Below are 18412 nucleotides of genomic sequence, written 5' to 3'. Positions count from 1 at the left end.
TATTTGGATCTTTTTCATCTACTAAAACCCCATGGAAAATATGCTCAAAAGTACCTTATTGAAGTTCATCTTTTAGAATTTTCCTCTCCCTGGATATTGCAATACCCTTCACCTTAGCGTTGGCCTCCAAAAGAGTGACACTTCTCAGGTCATTCTTCTGTCTTTTGAAGACAGAACCCTGCTTGAGTGAAAATAAAAACAAAAAACCAAACTCTGTTGCTATGTCAGATAGGATATTATCAACATAGTTCAGAAGTGACAATGCAAAGCAATTTTTTCAACAAAAGCATGTTTATTATGCAATCTGAGACAAAGTGCAATCAGGAGGGAGCCTGATTATACTTTAAAAGAAAATGCACTCAGGAATGAGTCTGGAAACAGAAGCAGCTTTGGTATTTGTAGGACTGTGATCCTCAGCCACTTTTGCCAAAACACGCAGAATGAATGGGTCTGGTGCCCTGTGTGCTGGGCTGCAGGCCCAATTTCTTAACACAGGGCAGATTAACTGGGCCAACCACCCCTGTGCTCAGTGGGCAAAGCTGATCGCTCTCCTGTCCTCGTGGGGCCAGCGGGAGGGACTGACTGAAGACAAAGCGCCGTGGGTTACACTTCAGAGGGGTGTGCTGCAGGAGGAGGGTGCCGGTTTTACTGATTGCAGCCCCATCCACTTCTTCCATCTTCCTGGCTTCCTCCAGTTCTCCTGGATTTAACACCAATTAACCTCAACTTCGGCCCCTTACCTAGATTTCTCAAGAATTTGATCTAGCTATAAATAGGAGGAGGAAATAAATAAATAAATAAGAAAACCTTTTTGCTGTGCTCAAAGACTCTGCATAACCATCCTGCTTTTAAAAAACAGAGTATAGCACCAGAACACTACATCTTATTCCCTTTCATTTCCTTTTATAATAGTTGAAAATAACATGAGGTGCTTTGGCCAAAAGTCAAGCTTGTTCTAGACCCGTGACTACCCTATAAAGCCACAATTACACAAAGGCTCTGCAGAGCTCCACCTTCTCACCCCACAAAAGAAACCCCAGTTCCTAGCTAGAGCCCTAGGCCAGGATGCATTTCTTGGTCAGCCTGCTCTCCTACCTTCTTCTAAGCAAAAGCAGGAAATCTGGAAATGAGTTTTCTAAAATAAAGCAAGGCACGTTCAGGAGATGGTTAAAATGGCAATAATTTCATCCTAATTATTTTTCTAGATCATTTGAGGAGCTGGAGAAGACTCATGAGAGTCCTTTGGACAGCAAGCATTTTGGTCAACTGATGGGAAGAACTGACTCATTGGAAAAGACCCTGATACTGGGAAAGATTGAGGGCAGGAGGAGAAGGGAGTGACAGAGCATGAGATGCTTGGATGGCATCACTGACTCAGTGGACATGAGTTTGGGCAGACTCTGAGAGATAGTAAAGGACAGGGAAGCCTGGCATGCTGCGGTGCATGGGGTAACAGAGTCGGACACAACTGAGTGATGGAACAACAGCAACAAATGAGGATTAAGGTCATGGACATTGGATGCTCAGTGTATGGGACCATTGAATAAATTCACTCTGTTACTGTTGAATCACTGTGATTACTGCAAATGTAGAAACTGGCTGGAATTCCCCTTTCAAAAAAAATTTTTTTTTCTTTAGGACTTCCATGTTGGGCCTGTGGTTAAGCATCCACCTGCCAATGCAGGGGAGACAGGTTCCGTCCTTGGTCCAGGGATATCCCACATGCCATGGGGCAACTAAGCCGGTGTGCCATAACTACTGAAGCCCACACGCTCTGCAGCCCATGCTCCAAAACAAGAGAATCCACATCAATGAGAAGCCCATGCAGTATATCTAGAGAAAGCCTGAGCATAGCAATAAGATCCAGTGCAGCCAAAAATAAATCAATACGTGAAAAAATAAAAAAAGATTAGTTCATGTTTAAAAAAAAATTAGCATTGTTCAAGGAAATGCTTGCTTACAAGCATTTGGTTTGCTGGGAAAAATAATTACACTAAAGTAAATTTAATCATATTAAAAAGACCTCTCTTATAAACAGGGTCAAACATTGTATATTTTAAAATAATATTTATTATATGTTTTGTTAGACATATTTGCTGCAGAAGATTAAAATGATACATATATATAGAACCCTCACTGTTTTTCCATCATCTAGATATAGCACACTCAGCACATTCAGTTGAGTTCAGTTCAGTTCAGCCACTCAGTCATGTCCGACTCTTTGCGACCCCATGAATCGCAGCACGCCAGACGTCCCTGTCCATCACCAACTCCGCTAGTTCACCCAAACTCATGTCCATTGAGTCCGTGATGCCATCCAGCCATCTCATCCTCTGTCGTCCCCTTCTCCTCTTGCCCCAATCCCTCCCAGCCTCAGAGTCTTTTACAGTGGGTCAACTCTTCGCATGAGGTGGCCAAAATATTGGAGTTTCAGCTTCAGCATCAGTCCCTCCAATGAACACCCAGGACTGACCTCCTTTAGGATGGATCTCCTTGAAGCCCAAGGGACTCTGAAGAGTCTTCTCCAACACCACAGTTTAAAAGCATCAATTCTTCAGCGCTCAGCTTTCTTCACAGTCCAATTCTCACATCCATACATGACCACTAAAAAAACCATAGCCTTGACTAGATGGACCTTTGTTGGCAAAGTAATGTCTCTGCTTTTCAATATGCTATCTAGGTTGGTCATAACTTTCCTTCCAAGGAGTAAGCGTCTTTTAATTTCATGGCTTCAATCACCATCTGCAGTGATTTTGGAGCCCCCAAAAATAAAGTCTGACACCGTTTCCACTGTTTCCCCATCTATCTGCCATGAAGTGATGGGACCGGATGCCATGATCTTTGTTTTCTGAATGTTGAGCTTTAAGCCAACTTTTTCACTCTCCTCTTTCACTTTCATCAAGAGGCTTTTTAGTTCCTCTGCTCTTTCTGCCATAAGGGTGGTGTCATCTATATATCTGAGGTTATTCATATTTCTCGCGCCAATCTTGATTCCAGCTTGTGCTTCTTCCAGCCCAGCTTTTCTCATGATGTACTCTGCATAGAAGTTAAATAAGCAGGGTGACAATATACAGCCTTGACGTATTCCTTTTCCTATTTAGAACCAGTCTGTTGTTCCATGTCCAGCTGTAACTGTTGCTTCCTGACCTGCATATAGGTTTCTCAAGAGGCAGATCAGGTGGTTTGGTATTCCCATATCTTTCAGAATTTTCCACAGTTTATCATGGTCCACACAGCCAAAGGCTTTGGCATAGTCAATGAAGCAGAAATAGATGTTTTTCTGGAACTCTCTTGCTTTTTTGATGATCCAGCGGATGTTGACAATTTGATCTCTGGTTCCTCTGCTTTTTCAAAAACCAGCTTGAACATCTGGAAATTCACGGTTCATGTACTGCTGAAGCCTGGCTTGGAGAATTTTGAGCATTACTTTACTAGCATGTGAGATGAATGCAATTGTGCAGTAGTTTGAGCATTCTTTGGCATTGCCTTTCTTTGGGATTGAAATGAAAACTGACCTTTTCCAGTCCTGTGGGCACTGCTGAGTTTTCCAAATTTGCTGGCATATTGAGTGCAGCACTTTCACAGCATCATCTTTCAGGATTTGAAATAGCTCAACTGGAATTCCATCACCTCCACTAGCTTTGTTGGTAGTGATGCTTTCTAAGGCCCACTTGACTTCACATTCCAGGATGTCTGGCTCTAGTGAATGATCACACCATTGTGATTATCTGAGTCATGAAGCTCTTTTTTGTACAGTTCTTCTGTGTGTTCTTGCCACCTCTTCTTAATATCTTCTGCTTCTGTTAGGTCCATGCCATTTCTGTCCTTTATCGAGCCCATTTTGCATGAAATATTCCCTTGGGATCTCTAATTTTCTTGAAGAGACCTCTAGTCTTTCCCATTCTATTGTTTTCCTCTATTTCTTTGCATTGATCGCTGAGGAAGGCTTTTTTATCTCTCCTTGCTATTCTTTGGAACTCTGCATTCAGATGCTTATATCTTTCCTTGCAGATGATGATTGCAGGAATGAAAGTAAAATACGCTTACTCCTTGGAAGAAAATTTATGACCAACCTAGACAGCATATTAAAAAAGCAGAGACATTCCTTTGTCAACAAAGGTCTGTCTAGTCAAGGCTATGGTTTTTCTAGTAGTCATGTATGAATGTAAGAGTCAGACTATAAAAAGAAGCTGAGCACAGAATTGATGCTTTTGAACTGTGGTGTTGGAGAAGACTCTTGAGAGTCCCTTGAACTGCAAGAGATCCAACCAGTCCATCCTAAAGGAAATCAGTCCTGGGTGTGAAGGACTGATGTTGAAACTGAAACTCCAATATTTTGGCCATGTGATTCGAAGAGCTGACTCATTTGAAAAGACCCTGATGTTGGGAAAGATTAAAGGTAGGAGAAGGGGATGACAGAGGATGAGATGGTTAGATGGCATCACCAACTCAATGGACATGAGTTTGGGTAAACTCCCGGAGTTAGTGATGGACAGGGAGGTCTGGCGTGCTGTGGTTCATGGGGTTGCATAGAGTCAGACACCACTGAGCCAGTGAAATGAACTCAACTGAACTGAATAGATACACAGATGTAGAGGAAGGACTCGTGAACTCAGCTGGAGAAGGAGAGGGTGGGACGAATTGAGAGAGTAGCATTGAAACATAGGCACTACCATATGCAAAATAGCTAGCTAGTGGGAAGTTGCTATATAATACAGGGAGCCCAGCATGGAGCTCTGTGACGATCTAGGGGGTGGGATAGCGGGAAGTGGGAGGCAGGCTCACCAAAGAGTGGATAATATCCTTATGGCTTATTTGTGTTGTTGTATGAGGAAAACCAACCAAACATTGTAAAGTAGTTATTCTTTGATTAAAAATAAATACAATCTGAAAACTATCATTCAACACATCTGTACTGTCATCTAAAGCTATATGGGATCATTTTCTATTCCTAGTTATTTTTCCACTATAAGTGCTTAGAAATGTCATTAAAGGTATTTAAAATATGATTTTAATAGCCACAAAGTATTGTTTAAGATATCATACATAAATAATGAAATTTCAGTCTCCACATAGAAACGTAATACCAAAAAAGGTTTCCATTGTAAACTAAAGCTTGCATTTTAATTCAGCTTAACGAGAATTCCTCTGAAGATCTAAAATTCTTATGAAAAGTAAATTATGTGGAGTCCTTCTTGCTTTCATCTGTTATGCCTTATTGTCATTTATTTCTAAGGACTCTTGGCCTTTTGACATTTTGCCTTTGACTGTAATTTTTGACTGAGATAAAATCTTAAATTTAGATATTAAGAATGTCAAGAAGCAGTCTTGTAAGTGTGAATCACTCAGTCATGTCCAGTTATTTGTGACCCATGGACTGTAGCCCACCAGGTCCTCTGTCCAGAGAATTTTCCAGGCAAGAATATTGGAGTGGGTAGCCATTCCTTTCTTGAGGGGATCTTCCTGGCCTAGGGGTCAAATCCAGGTCTCCTGGATTGCAGGCAGATTCTTTACTATATGAACCACCAGAGAACCCTGACCCTGGTGGACATGGATGTAAAAATCCTCAAAAGAATATTAGCAAACCAAATTGATGAATACATTAAAAGAATCATACACTATGATCAAATGTAAGTCATTCCGTGCCTTCAAGCATGATTTATTATCTGTACATCAATCACTGTGATACACAATATGAGCAAAATTAAGAATAAAATCACATGATCTTCGCAATAATTGCAGAAAAAGCTTTCGACAAAGGGTAACATCAATTTTGATACAATCTCTCAATACAGTGGTTATACATAGAACATACTAAAGGGTATATAAGACAAGCCCACAGCTAACATCCAGCTCAGTGGCAAAGAGGTGAAAAGTGAAAGTGAAGTCCGTCGGTTGTGCCCGACTCTTGGCGACCCCCCTACCAGGGATTTTCCAGGCAAGAGTACTGGAGTGAGTTGCCACTTCCTTCTCCAGGGGATCTTCCCAACCCAGGGATCGAACCTGGGTCTCCCACATTGTAGGCAGACGCTTTACCATCTGAGCCAACAGGGATTTTCCTAAAAGATTAGGAAAGAACAAGCATGTCCACTCTCCCCAGTCTTGTTCAACATAGTAGTGGAAGTGTCCTACCCAGAGTAACTAGGCGAGAAAAGGAAATTAAAGGCATCCCCATTGGAGCAGATGAAGTTACACTGTCACTATTCGATTACGACAGGATTTATATGAAACCCTAAAAACTCCACCAGTAACAACTATTAAAACTAGTAAACTCAGCAATATAGCAAGATATGAACCATCAGAGAGAGAACAAAACAGTCCCATATACAAATGCATCCAAAAAAAAAAAATATCTGAAATAAATTTAACTGAGGGGCAGAAACACCTGTACAGTTATGGGCTCCAAGACATAGAGTCTGGGTTCAAATCCCAGCTCACCTACTGACCTGCAGAGTGACCCAGGGCAAACTGCACCATGATCTGAGGCTCAACATAGTCAACTGTAAAATGGACACAAACCCAGTATCTCCTTCCAGGGCTGTGAAACTCCAAGGAGATGCTTATTTAGGCCTGGGGGTTAGAGTGTCTCCAGGAGTCTCTCCTTGTATGAAACTCCTCTAGAACGGGGCTCTCCTGATCCGGTGGGTGAGGGTTAAGGGTAGAGCCTGGGAACCAAACAGGACTGGACAAGGACGAGTACAAAAAGTACTAGTTCTGTGTCAATGAGGGAAGCCACCTCCTTTCCAGATCTCAGAGTGGGGCCTGCACCGAGGGCCCGGTGGATGCACAATCAGAAGTGATAACTCCGAACCCCCCACAGCAGGGATGGAGCCTTCCTGGCAAGAACCTTCTCTCTGGTCCAGGCTCCAGTGTGATGTGGTGCTGCTCCCTGAGTTCTCCATGTCTCCACCAGGCAAAAAGCTCTCAGGAGCTGGAGGTCTATTAAACTACAGGTGCCTGAGTGTCAGAATGACACAAGGACTAACAACATTGAAAATTAGCTATATAAAAAAAAAATGACAGAAGTACAGATGAGGCAGGGGATGAGAAGCAGAAGGATTGACTACCTCTCAAGCCTTTAGCAGAAATATCTCCACACCATCTCAGCAGAGCCCACAGGAGGAAAATATAATGGAAAAGCAGGCTATGCGTATATCTCGACACTGCTGGACCCAGAGACCCAAGTCCCAATCCACCAACATCGTTTTCCGTATCCAGACACCGAGAGGAAGAAACACAGACCTTGCCTTAGGAAGTCTCAGCCAGACTTAATATTGGGGTTGCTGAGCCTAGTTACATGGTCACTATGGACTCAGACCCTCCTCCATGCTCACATCCTCTGTTCTCACAGAAACATACACGGTTCACTACAGAGAGCCCTCTGAGGGTACTTGTGTATACTAGAAACTGGCAATGGTGAAATGCAAAGAGAAGACACAGAAATGGAAACATGTCTCTGGGGTGCTCTACAAATTAAAAAAATTCTGAAGTTCTTGATACTTGGCATTAAAAAAAAAGCTTCTTAATATGTAAACCCAGAAAGGACATTTCCAGGAGAAAGGACAAAGGAATCGTCCCATTGGGACAATTTGGTATCCATATGGAAAAGTAAGTTGGATCCCTACCTCACAAAACACCACCAAACCAATTAGACACATACTAAGAACCAACATGGCATCTGGTCCCATTACTTGATGGGAAATAGATGGGGAAACACTGTCAGACTTTATTTTTGGGGGCTCCAAAATCACTGCAGATGGTGATTGCAGCCATGAAATTAAAAGACGCTTACTCCTTGGAAGAAAAGTTATGACCAACCTAGATAGTATATTGGAGAAGGCAATGGCACCCAACTCCAGTACTCTTGCCTGGAAAATCCCATGGATGGAGGAGCCTGGTAGGCTGCAGTCCTTGGGGTTGCTAAGAGTTGGACATGACTGAGCGGATTCACTTTCACTTTTCACGTTCATGCATTGGAGAAAGAAATGGCAACCCACTCCAGTGTTCTTGCCTGGAGAATCCCAGGAACTGGGGAGCCTGGTGGGCTGCCATCTATGGGGTTGCACAGAGTCGGACACGACTGAAGCGACTTAGCAGCAGCAGCAGCAGATAGCATATTGAAAAGCAGAGACGTTACTTAGCCAACAAAGTTCATCTAGTCAAGGCTATGGTTTTTCTAGTGGTCATGTATGGATGTGAGAGTTGGACTGTAAAGAAAGTTGAGCGCCGAAGAATTGATGCTTTTGAACTGTGGTGTTGGAGAAGACTCTTGAGAGTCCCTTGGACTGCAAGGAGATCCAACCAGTCCATTCTAAAGGAGATCAGCCCTGGGTAGTCTTTGGAAGGAATGATGCTAAAGCTGAAACTCCAGTACTTTGGCCACCTCATGCAAAGAGTTGACGCATTAGAAAAGACCCTGATGCTGGGAGGGATTGGGGGCAGGAAGAGAATGGGATGACAGAGGATGAGATGGCTGGATGGCATCATGGACTCGATGGATGTGAGTTTGAGTGAACTCCGGGAGATGGTGATGGACAGGGAGGCCTGGCGTGCTGTGATTCATGGGGTCGCAAAGAGTCGGACACGACTGGGTGACTGAACTGAACTGAAGAACCAACAATTGAAAGAAAAATTTTACAAAATTTCGAGCAATTTTTGATGAAGGAATATCTTTTCTTGAAGTTGAGATATTGTTGATTTACAATAATTTGTTTGTTTAAGGTGTACAGCAAAGTGATTCACTGATTTAGCCTCTCAGGTGCTTCCTTGGACAAAATTCATTCCCTTTGGGAGGCCCGTGGGCCATGTCCTCCACTCACAACAGCTAAGAATCCTGAATACGCAAAGCAGCCTGTGGTGGTGCTTGTGGGGGTTTTTAGAATGAATAAATTATTCTACCATGACAGAAGAAACAAGGCCAGAGGTTAAGAGAGGATCTCCAAACCTATCTTCCAACAGGAGGACCTGCTCCCTTGAATGTGGGTGCGTGAAACAGCACTTGGGAAGGTTAGAGGTGTGTCATGAGTATTGTGCCTGCAGAGGACAAAGTGGTGTGTAGAGAGGATGAGCAGGCACGTCCCAGGACACTGAGCACATGGACACAGTGACTGGACTCTCAGCTCTGCTCTGGGGGTATCGCATTGTCTCCACCGCGGACACAGGGGGAGCAGCTCACACGTGTCCTGGAGAGTATGGGCCCATGACCTGGCCCTGGCCAATCGGTGTGTTCTCTCCCCCCTGGCCACCGTGATTGGCTCAGGACTGGTGCGATGACCAATCGGGGCCCAGGGCCGGGCCTCACGCTGGAATCAAGGGAAGAGGAGCTGGCCTTCTGCCAGAAGGGGTGGGGCTGGGTGAGGTCAGGCTACAGCAGTGGGAGGGGCGTGAGGTCAGCCTGGGGCGGTTGGTGGCCTTCCTGAGCCCATCAGGGTAGAGCTGCTGGCCTGAGAATGAGGCCGCTGCTGAGCCCAGCGGTTGAGAGCGCCGGTTCCTGCTGTGGTCCCGGAGCTCCACCTGAAACCGGAGGGAAGCCTTCTGCCTGTGAGTCTTCTCCTGCTTGTCTGTCAGCTTGTTTGAACCACGCTGGGTTTTCTGTCCAGCTGGCTAAGTGGAGACCCTGGAAATGCAACTGTGTGGGTTTTGGCTGGCTTCAGAGAAGAAATGCCAGATGACACTTGGAGACTCCAGTTTAATCTGGATTCAGGTCATATGTCTTGAAAGTGAAGTGCAAGTCCCTCATTCGTGGAAGATTCTTGTGACCCCATAGGCTATAGAGTTCATGGAATTCTCCAGGCCAGAATACTGGCGTGGGTAGCCTTTCCCTTCTCCAGGGGATCTTCCCAGTCCAGGGATTGAACCCAGGTCTCCCACATTGCAGGCAGATTCTTTACCAGCTGAGCCACAAGAAAAGCCAGAATACGGGAGTGGGTAGCCTGTCCCTTCTGCAGTGGATCAGGATTCCCAACCCAGGAATCAGACCGGGGACTCCTGCATGGCAGGAGGAGTCTTTACCCGCTGAGCTATCAGGGAAGCCCAGTATCTCTTAAGGCCAGCTATTCACTGATATCTCTTAAGGCGAGCTATTAATTGTAGGATTACCCTAATTAGTCTTCACAGGATTAAGGTAGCAACCTGCTAAGGTAGCAATCGATGTCTTTTTTCTAGAGGACAAAACTGGGGCTCAAAGAAGGGGGTAACAGGTAACACAGCTACAGCAAGGAAGTGTGTACCTAGACAAAATCCCCAGATCCTGCTGTTAGAACTCAGGGAAGCCATATGGTGTGGCTTGACAGGGGCTAAGGCACCCAGCCCACACTGGATACTGTGGGGACCTGATTTGCTGACTGCCTTCTGGCAGCTCTGAGACTCACAAAAGCAATTTGCACTGAAGAGAGGAAGGACACCTCCCTTCATCCACCCCACCACACCCTCCAGGTACTCCCACACCCTGCCCCCTTTCTCTTGCTTTGTGAGGGAATAAGAGTCACACTCATGTGACCACATTGGCTGTCCACTGTGCACGAGCTACCAACTGGAGCTGCTACAGGAGAGGCCACGAGCCTTTGCTCCTGAGTACCTCTCTTTCCTTTGCAGTGTGGGGGCCCTCCTCCACACCTGCACACCAGAGGCCTCTTCTGAGACATGTAGGGACCCTCCCTCAGTTTGTAACAGGTTCCATCCATCGCTGTCCTTTCAATGCCTCCCTTGAAACTCAGCTCATGAGCTCCTTTGTTTATATCACGGCCCACCTGGCTGCCACGGGAGGGACAGAGCTGACAATGAATCCAAAGCTCAGATCTCACAGCCGGGAATCTGTGCATAAAGGACCTGATTATTCACACTGTAGAGGCTGTAGTAGGTTCCAGGGATCCGTAACCAGGGCTTGGGCCAAAGTGACTCCACAGCCGTTTTAATGCCTGGGGAGGGTTCTGGCTATACTTGGGGTGTGGTGAATCTCCTGAGGTTCTGAAGACCCCTGTGTGCAGGTTCATGGTGCAGAGAGAAGAGAAGGCAGAGTCCTTCCCTGGAGGTGGTCACAGCTCATGGACGAGCCAGACAGGCAGGCAGGGCACGATAGCGCCTGAGCTGCCTTCATGAGTGAATGGTGTGGGGGCAGAGGAAGAGAATCAGGTCTGCTGTCTTATGTGGTGCCCAGGGCAGGTTGTCACCAGAGTAAACACTATGGTGATGACCATCACTCCTGTCTGCAAAGGGTTTACATTGGTGTGTGTCTACATCTGAGCAGTCAGGCCATCTCTAAACTACACTGGCCATGGGCATTTCCTCTCCTTAGAACTTGATATGTTTCATCTCTTCCTTACTGAACATTCATTGCCAAGAGGGTTTTTGGGCCACAAGGATGTTGGGTTTTTCTCTAGCTTTGTCTCATGAGGAATGCTTTTCCAGTTGTTGGTGTGGTTTGTTTCTCCAGCTGTCTTTCCTGGCTTATTTTGTGAATTTGTTTCTGCCAGAGGAAGAGCTTAGGATCTGCCTTCTGGCTGAGATGTGACACAACAGCAACACTTACCTGGATATCATGAGCATATTTGCCAAAAGGGCTTTGTTTTGCAGAAGACATCTTGAAAGTACCTACAGTGTCCTTTCAGATACCCAAAGGCTGTTTGAAATGAAATAAAAAACAAGAATTCTCAAGTTTAGTCTTACAATATGTGGTGAGTCGGAAAAATCCCCTGGAGAAGGGAAACACTACCCACTCCAGTATTCTGGCCTAGAGAATTCCCTGGAGTGTATAGTCCATGGGGTGGCAAAGAATCAGACAAAATCGGATGACTGAACACCAAGAGCCATGAAGTTTCACCATTTGTGCAACAGAGATACCAACAGTATTTGCTCGACAGTGTGCATGTTCAGTTGCTCATTCGTGTCCAACTCTTTGCAGCCCTGTGGACTGTAGCACCAAGGTCCTCTATCCTCTATGGAATTTTTCAGGCAAGAATACTGAAATGGGTTGCCATTTCCTCCTCCAGGGGATCTTGCCCACCCAGGGATTGAACCCAGGTCTCCTGCACTTCCTACATTGGCTGGTGGGTTCTTTTCTGCTGAACCACCTGGGAAACAAGTCAGTACATCACGGGGTATCCTGAAGGACTTAACTTAGAGTCTGGCACTCAGGACATTCTCACTGGTGATGTGAATATTCAGTCATATGTCATTATTGCTCATATGATAATGGAATGGCCATGCTCACAAAGGAGAAAGAATAGCCTTTCCAAGTCCAATTAAATCCTTCACCACACATATCTTCTTTAAAACTTCTGACTTTGAAATAAACATCAAGCTTAAAGACATTGGTTATGGCCACCAGGAAAGATCGAGTTGTACTAATCAGTGACGAGGCTTCTTCCAGTTCCAACATGCATGCGTTGTTTCCCCAGCACCACCCAGCACTTCTGTGACAGCAGCTGGGGGTCCTGCAACTTAACTCAGTGTGGACACGGCCTATCTGGGGGTAGTTCCAGATCGCACAGGTTAAAGGCCCAGCCCTACAAGACCCTCCCCCGACTCCAGCCATCATTTGCAAGCCCAGATTGTCACCTGCGCTCTGACCCAGTGGCTACCTGTTCAGAGATTCTAATGACTTTGGGTTCTATTAATTTGTCGAATGGTCATGGAACTCAGATAAACATGTTGCCTGGTAGATCACAGCCTTGTTGTAAAACGTAATAAACTCAGGAACAGCAGATGGAGGGGGATACACAGGACAAGGTGTGTGTGGGGGAGGCACGGAACTTCACGCTCTCTGAGCCTCACTTTCCCCAAATTTGCATGTGTTCATCAACCCAGAAGCTATCCAGACTCTGGGGGTTTTTATGGAGGAGTCATCACACAAGCACAATTGATTAAATCACTGGCTTTTGGTGATTGCTTCAAGCAGAAGCCCTTCTGGCTTTCCCAGACATAGTGGGCGGGGGCAGGGGAGGGACCGAAAGTTTCAGTCGTCTAACCATGTGCTTAGTTACCCTGGCAAGCAGTGCCCCTCTTTGGAAAGGAGGCACTCTTCGAAAAGTCACCTCATTCACCTAACAAGAGACACCTTGACTGTTCTCCCCACTTAGATAATTCCCAGAGTTTTAGGAGCCCTGTGCCAGGACCGGGGGACAAAGGCCAAAAATGGATTTCTTATTATTAATACAAATCACAAGCTCCCAGTGACCCCAAATGTCAGTGATGATTTGGTTCTGTAGCCTTAAAAGTTTTTCAGCGGTTGATTGGACCTTTTTTAAAAAAAACTTTGGGGCCACATCTCAAGGCACGCGGTGATCTTAGTTCCCCAACCAGGGATTGTACCCACACTCCCTGCATTGGAAGGCAGAGTGTTAACTGCTGGACCACCAGGGAAGTCCCTGATTGGGCCCTTTTTAGGTGAAACTGTTATCGTGGCATAAACTAAATTGTTCAAGATTTTGAAAAGCTGGAGCTGAGCATGAGCCATCTTCTTGTGGTGTCTTCAGATCATTACCGATTTTTCCATGGGCCCTGCAACCCCGAGCTTTCCCCTGAGATGAGTCAGGCCCCAGGAAGCCTGTTGCCTGCCCCTGCTCGAGACCAGAGTCTATTCAGGGGCCGCTGGGCACAGGCAGCGTGCGGGGTGTGTGCGGGTCCACACCAGCCCGATTAGCGGAGAGATGTCCGGGATGACTCGTTCCCAGGTGTGCTCTGATTCCAAGAAGTGAGAGGGTTTGGGGAACAAGATAGCCTCGGAGAGAGCCCAGCCACACGACCTTGCCCACTGTGAAACAAACTTGGGGCTGATGCGTGCTTCCCCAGGGAGAAAGAAATCCATGGGCTCCATTGGATCCTCAAACAATGACCCCCAAAAGATGAAGAGTCTTAAAGTGGGATTTCTCAGCCTTGGCGTTGTTGGCATTTAATATCTTGCAGCATTCATAAATGCAACTGAAAATGTCCCCATATGTCACCAGTGTCCCCCGGACCCAAACATGAGGGCCAGCTGGACAGGCTGGACCAGGAGCAGGGATGAATGAAACGAAAGTTGCTCAGTCGTGTCTAACTCTTGGTGACCCAAAGGGCTACACAGTCAATGGAATTCTCCAGGCCAGAATACTGGAGTAGGTAGCCTTTCACTTCACCAGGGGATCTTAGCAACGCAGGGATCGAACCCAGGTCTCCTGCATTGCAGGCAGATTCTTTACCCGCTGAGCCCCAAGGGAGGCCCAAGGGAAGCCCAGGAGCAGGGGTAGGGGGATGCAAAAGGACAGTGAAGCAAGAGGAATGGGGGCAGATAAGCAAGTCTGCCCTCCTGAAATGTCTGCTGGCCCGGTCATCTGCAGTTATGACTGGGCAGGGTGTGGAGGTCACAGGGGCTCAGAGGTCTGTGACCCCCTTTGCTCCCTCTGGGCCAGCAGGTGTGTGAGGCTGAGCCGCTCCGAGGCAACATGGGCTTCGAGCCCCACACAGATGGGGCCCCTGTGTGCAGCGTGAGCCTTTCTCCCGAGTCAGGAGATTTATTGTTGAGAAGACACCCCAGGATGACCGGGGGAAGACTGGCCTGGATGAGGTAGCGGTCGATTGGTGGATCTTAGGGACACAGAACATTGAGTGTCCCAGGTGGGGCTTCTGATACCAACGACCACAAACTGGGGTGGCGGGAAGGCTTAAAACAATACTAATTGATTCTCTTCCAGTTCTGGGGGCCAGAAGTCTAAAGTCAAGGGTCAGCAGGACCGGGCCCCCCGACCTGGGCTCTGGAGGAGCATCACTCCCACCTCTTCCAGTTTCTGGGGCTCCAGGTGTTCCTGGGTTTGTGGCCACATCCCCCAACCTCTGCTTCCTCCTCACACGGCCTCCTTGTCTCTGTGTGCCTCTCCTCTTCTTATAAAGACACCCATCATCCTGCATAAGGCCCACCTAATCCACTGTAACCTTATCTAACTTGATTTCATCTGCAAAGACCCCATTTCCAAAAAAAGGCCCCCTGGCAAATATGGGGAGTTGGGATGTGGGTGTCTCTTTTGGAGGGCACCATTCACCCTGCCACAAAGCTGAGCCCTTACACACGAGCGGTTATCCCAGGAGTAGGGGGAGCTCACACGGGACCCCTCGAGTACAGCCATGGGTGGGGGAGACATGGTGCGTGGTTGGAGGGCTGAGCAGGGTAGGTGGTCTGTCGGGGACCAAGCCTTGGCCTGGCTGCCTCAGTGCAGGGTCCCCGGCTGTGCATGGAAGCCCCTGAGGTCGTCAAGATGCAGGTTCTGACTTTTAGCAGGTCTAGGAGTGCCCCACAGTGCGCTTCTCACCTGCTCCCAGGGTGTATAAACTGATGACCCTGGTCCATGCTTAGAGGTGCAAGGAGCGTGCAGGCCTGTTTCCCAGGAGCTGTCAGAAACTTCCCCAAGGAAGCCCCCCCCACACTGTCCACGCAAGTCCCCAATCCCCTGTCCAGTGCCCCAGAGGTACCCCAGACAGAGACCTGTACACAACACTGGGTGCCCGGGCCAGGAACCCAGTGGAGGGGGAAGTGGTGGGTCTGGAAGAAATGTGCTCATAACTTTGCGTATAGGACAGATGGAGGCTGAGCCTGGCTGACTGGCTGTGACCACAGGTGATCCACTTGCCCCCCCCCCCCCACCCTCTGCCAGGCACTGTGGGCCCAGAGGAACTCAGCTTAAAAATTGCTTCCCCACCCACCCACAAGAGGGGCCCTCATTGTCAAATTAGGATCTGACACCTTGATCCAGAAGATGGCCCCGAAGTCAGTTTCATGCATGAAAGTCCAGGAGGGGTGTCATACCAGAGACCCCTGGGGGGCAGACAGGATGGAAATGGTGGGGAAAGGTCCTGGAGGCAGGCGGCCCAGGCCTGCGTTCTGCAGAAGCGCCTCTTCCGCCCGTCCCCCACTGCTCTGTCCCTCCGATGGCGGTGGGGTTAGTGGCCAGGGTTCCCAGGAAACGGACAAGAGCAGCTTGTGGGGAATTCCTCTGGAGCCAGCGCCATTTCCTATGGATGAAGGGTAAAGTGCCACGGGGGTAGGAGGAGCATCCTGAAACGATCTGACCTTGACTCAGGGCCTGGGGTCCGGAGTCAGATTGAAGTCCAGGAACTCGCTGCAGCGGAGGGTTCGGCTTCAGGAGAAGGGGCACGCTGACTTGGGGGTGTAGTCGTGGGGTGGTCTCACCACTAGGACGAAGATTCGGGTCCTTGATATCAAAGAGAGGCGGGGCTTCCCGCCGACCCATTGAGAAGCAGGTGTCAGCTCATGGAGACCGCGGCAGCTGCCGCCCCAACTTGGGGCTGCTTCTCCTCTTTCCTGCTCCTGGCCTTCGGGACGCTAGTGGCCGCCTTGCTGGGCGCCGCTCACCGCCTGGGGCTCTTCTATCAGTTGATGCACAAGGTGGACACGGCAAGCATCCGGCATGGTGGGGAGAATGTGGCAGCCGTGCTGAAGGCCCACGGTGTGTGCTTCCTTTTCACGCTGGTCGGCGGGCACATTTCGCCACTGCTGGTGGCCTGTGAGAAGTTGGGCATCCGCGTGGCGGACACCCGCCACGAAGTCACAGCTGTCTTTGCCGCTGATGCTGTAGCCCACCTGACCGGGACGGTGGGCGTGGCAGCAGTGACGGCCGGCCCCGGCCTCACCAACGCAGCGACTGCGGTGAAGAATGCTCGGTAGCCCAGTCCCCAGTCCTGCTCCTGGGTGGTGGGGCCAGCACCCTGCTGCCGAATCAGGGTGCACTCCAGGCAGTTGATCAGATAGCCCTGTTCAGGCCGCTCTGCAAGTTTTGTGCTTCTGTGTGGAGAGTGCGGGATATCATCCCCACCCTGAGCACCGCGATGGCCGCTGCACAGTCGGGCACCGCCGACCCGGTGTTTGTGGAACTGTCTCTGGACGTGCTGTACCCCTACTTCCTCGTTCAGAAGGAGATGGTGCCAGGTAAGCCGCCCAAGGGCCTCATGAGTCGAGCGGTCCACTGGTACTTAGCGAATTCCCTGGCCAACCTCTTTGCAGGAGCTTGGGAGCCTCAGCCTGAGGGGCCTCTGCCCCTGGACATTCCCCAGGCCTCCCCCCAGCAGGTTCAGCAATATGTGGAGATCTTGAGTCGGGCCAAAAGGCCCCTCATGCTAATTGGGAGCCAGGCCCTGCTGCCTTCGACATCCTCAGACAAACTTCGGGTTGCCGTGGAGACCCTGGGCATCCCTTGCTTCCTGGCGGGGATGGCACAGGGACTGCTGGGCCGCAGCCACCCCCTCCACTTCCGGCAGAACCACAGGGCCGCCCTGAAGGCAGACGTGGTTGTCCTGGCAGGAGCAGTGTGTGACTTCCGCCTGTTGTGGGCGTGTCCTCAGCTGCAGCAGCAAACTCATTGTTGTCAACCGTGACCGGAAGGAGATGCTGATCAACTCAGACATTTTCTGGAAGCCCCAAGAGGCTGTGCAGGGAGATGTGGGCTCCTCGTGGTGAAGCTGGTGGAGGGCCTCCAGGGTCGGATGTGGGCCTCAGACTGGGCAGAGGAGCTTCGGCAAACTGACCAACAGAAGGAGCAGAACTTTCGGGAGAAGGCAGTGATGCCCGTAGCCCAGCATCTTAACCCAGTGCGGGTCCTGCAGCTGGTGGAGGACACTCCGCCTGACAACTCCATCCTGGTGGTCGATGGCGGGGACTTTGTGGGCACAGCTGCCTACCTGGTGCAGCCCCGTGGGCCCTTGTGTTGGCTTGATCCTGGGGCCTTCGGGACTCTGGGGGTTGGTGCCAGATTTGCGCTTGGGGCCAAACTGTGTCGGCCGGATGCTGAGGTCTGGTGCCTGTTTGGGGATGGAGCGTTTGGCTATAGCCTAATCAAATTTGACACCTTCGTTGGACACAAGATCCCAGTGATGGCCTTGATAGGAAATGATGCTGGCTGGACCCAGATTTCCAGGGAGCAGGTGCCCTCTCTGGGCAGCAATGTGGCCTGTAGCCTGGCTTACACTGATTATCACAAGGCAGCCCAGGGACTGGGGGCCCAGGGCTTGCTGCTCTCACGCAAGAGTGAGGATCAGGTGGTCAGGGTGCGTGACGCCCAGCAGCGGTGCCAAGAGAGCCCCCCGGCTGTGGTCAGCATCCTCGTCGGGAGCACGGACTCCAGGATGGCTCCATTGCCATGTAGGTCCCTGGGGGGCAGGGGTCCCTCCTCATAGCCTGGACATTGGGGTGGGTCAGTGCTCTTGGCTCTCTTCCCACCCCTGGACTGTGCCTAGCTGGCTTGGAATTTCATCCTTGCCTGCCCTGGGCCTAAGCCATGAGGCCCAGTGACCCTGCAGTCTTCCCTGAGGACAGGGAGGGGCTGGAAGGAGTCAGAGCTAACAGAGGCTCTGACAGCCCTGGGGAGTCCTTGGGCCTATTTGTGAGCTCACCTGTGTCCTTTCTGCCCTCCTCACTTGTTCAGTTGCTACG

General features: G+C 49.1%; 1 pseudogene; it reads left to right on the top strand.

Annotated features, from left to right (window-relative positions):
- The first annotated feature begins 16222 nt into the window (after positions 1-16222).
- LOC129651648 (2-hydroxyacyl-CoA lyase 2-like) lies at positions 16223-18125 on the top strand (annotated as a pseudogene).
- Positions 18126-18412: the final 287 nt, after the last annotated feature.

This window comes from Bubalus kerabau, chromosome 4, assembly GCF_029407905.1.
Source record: "Bubalus kerabau isolate K-KA32 ecotype Philippines breed swamp buffalo chromosome 4, PCC_UOA_SB_1v2, whole genome shotgun sequence".
NCBI lineage: Eukaryota > Metazoa > Chordata > Mammalia > Artiodactyla > Bovidae > Bubalus > Bubalus kerabau.
Note: the sequence above shows the minus strand (reverse complement) of the source record. Positions and strands in the feature narration are given on the sequence as shown.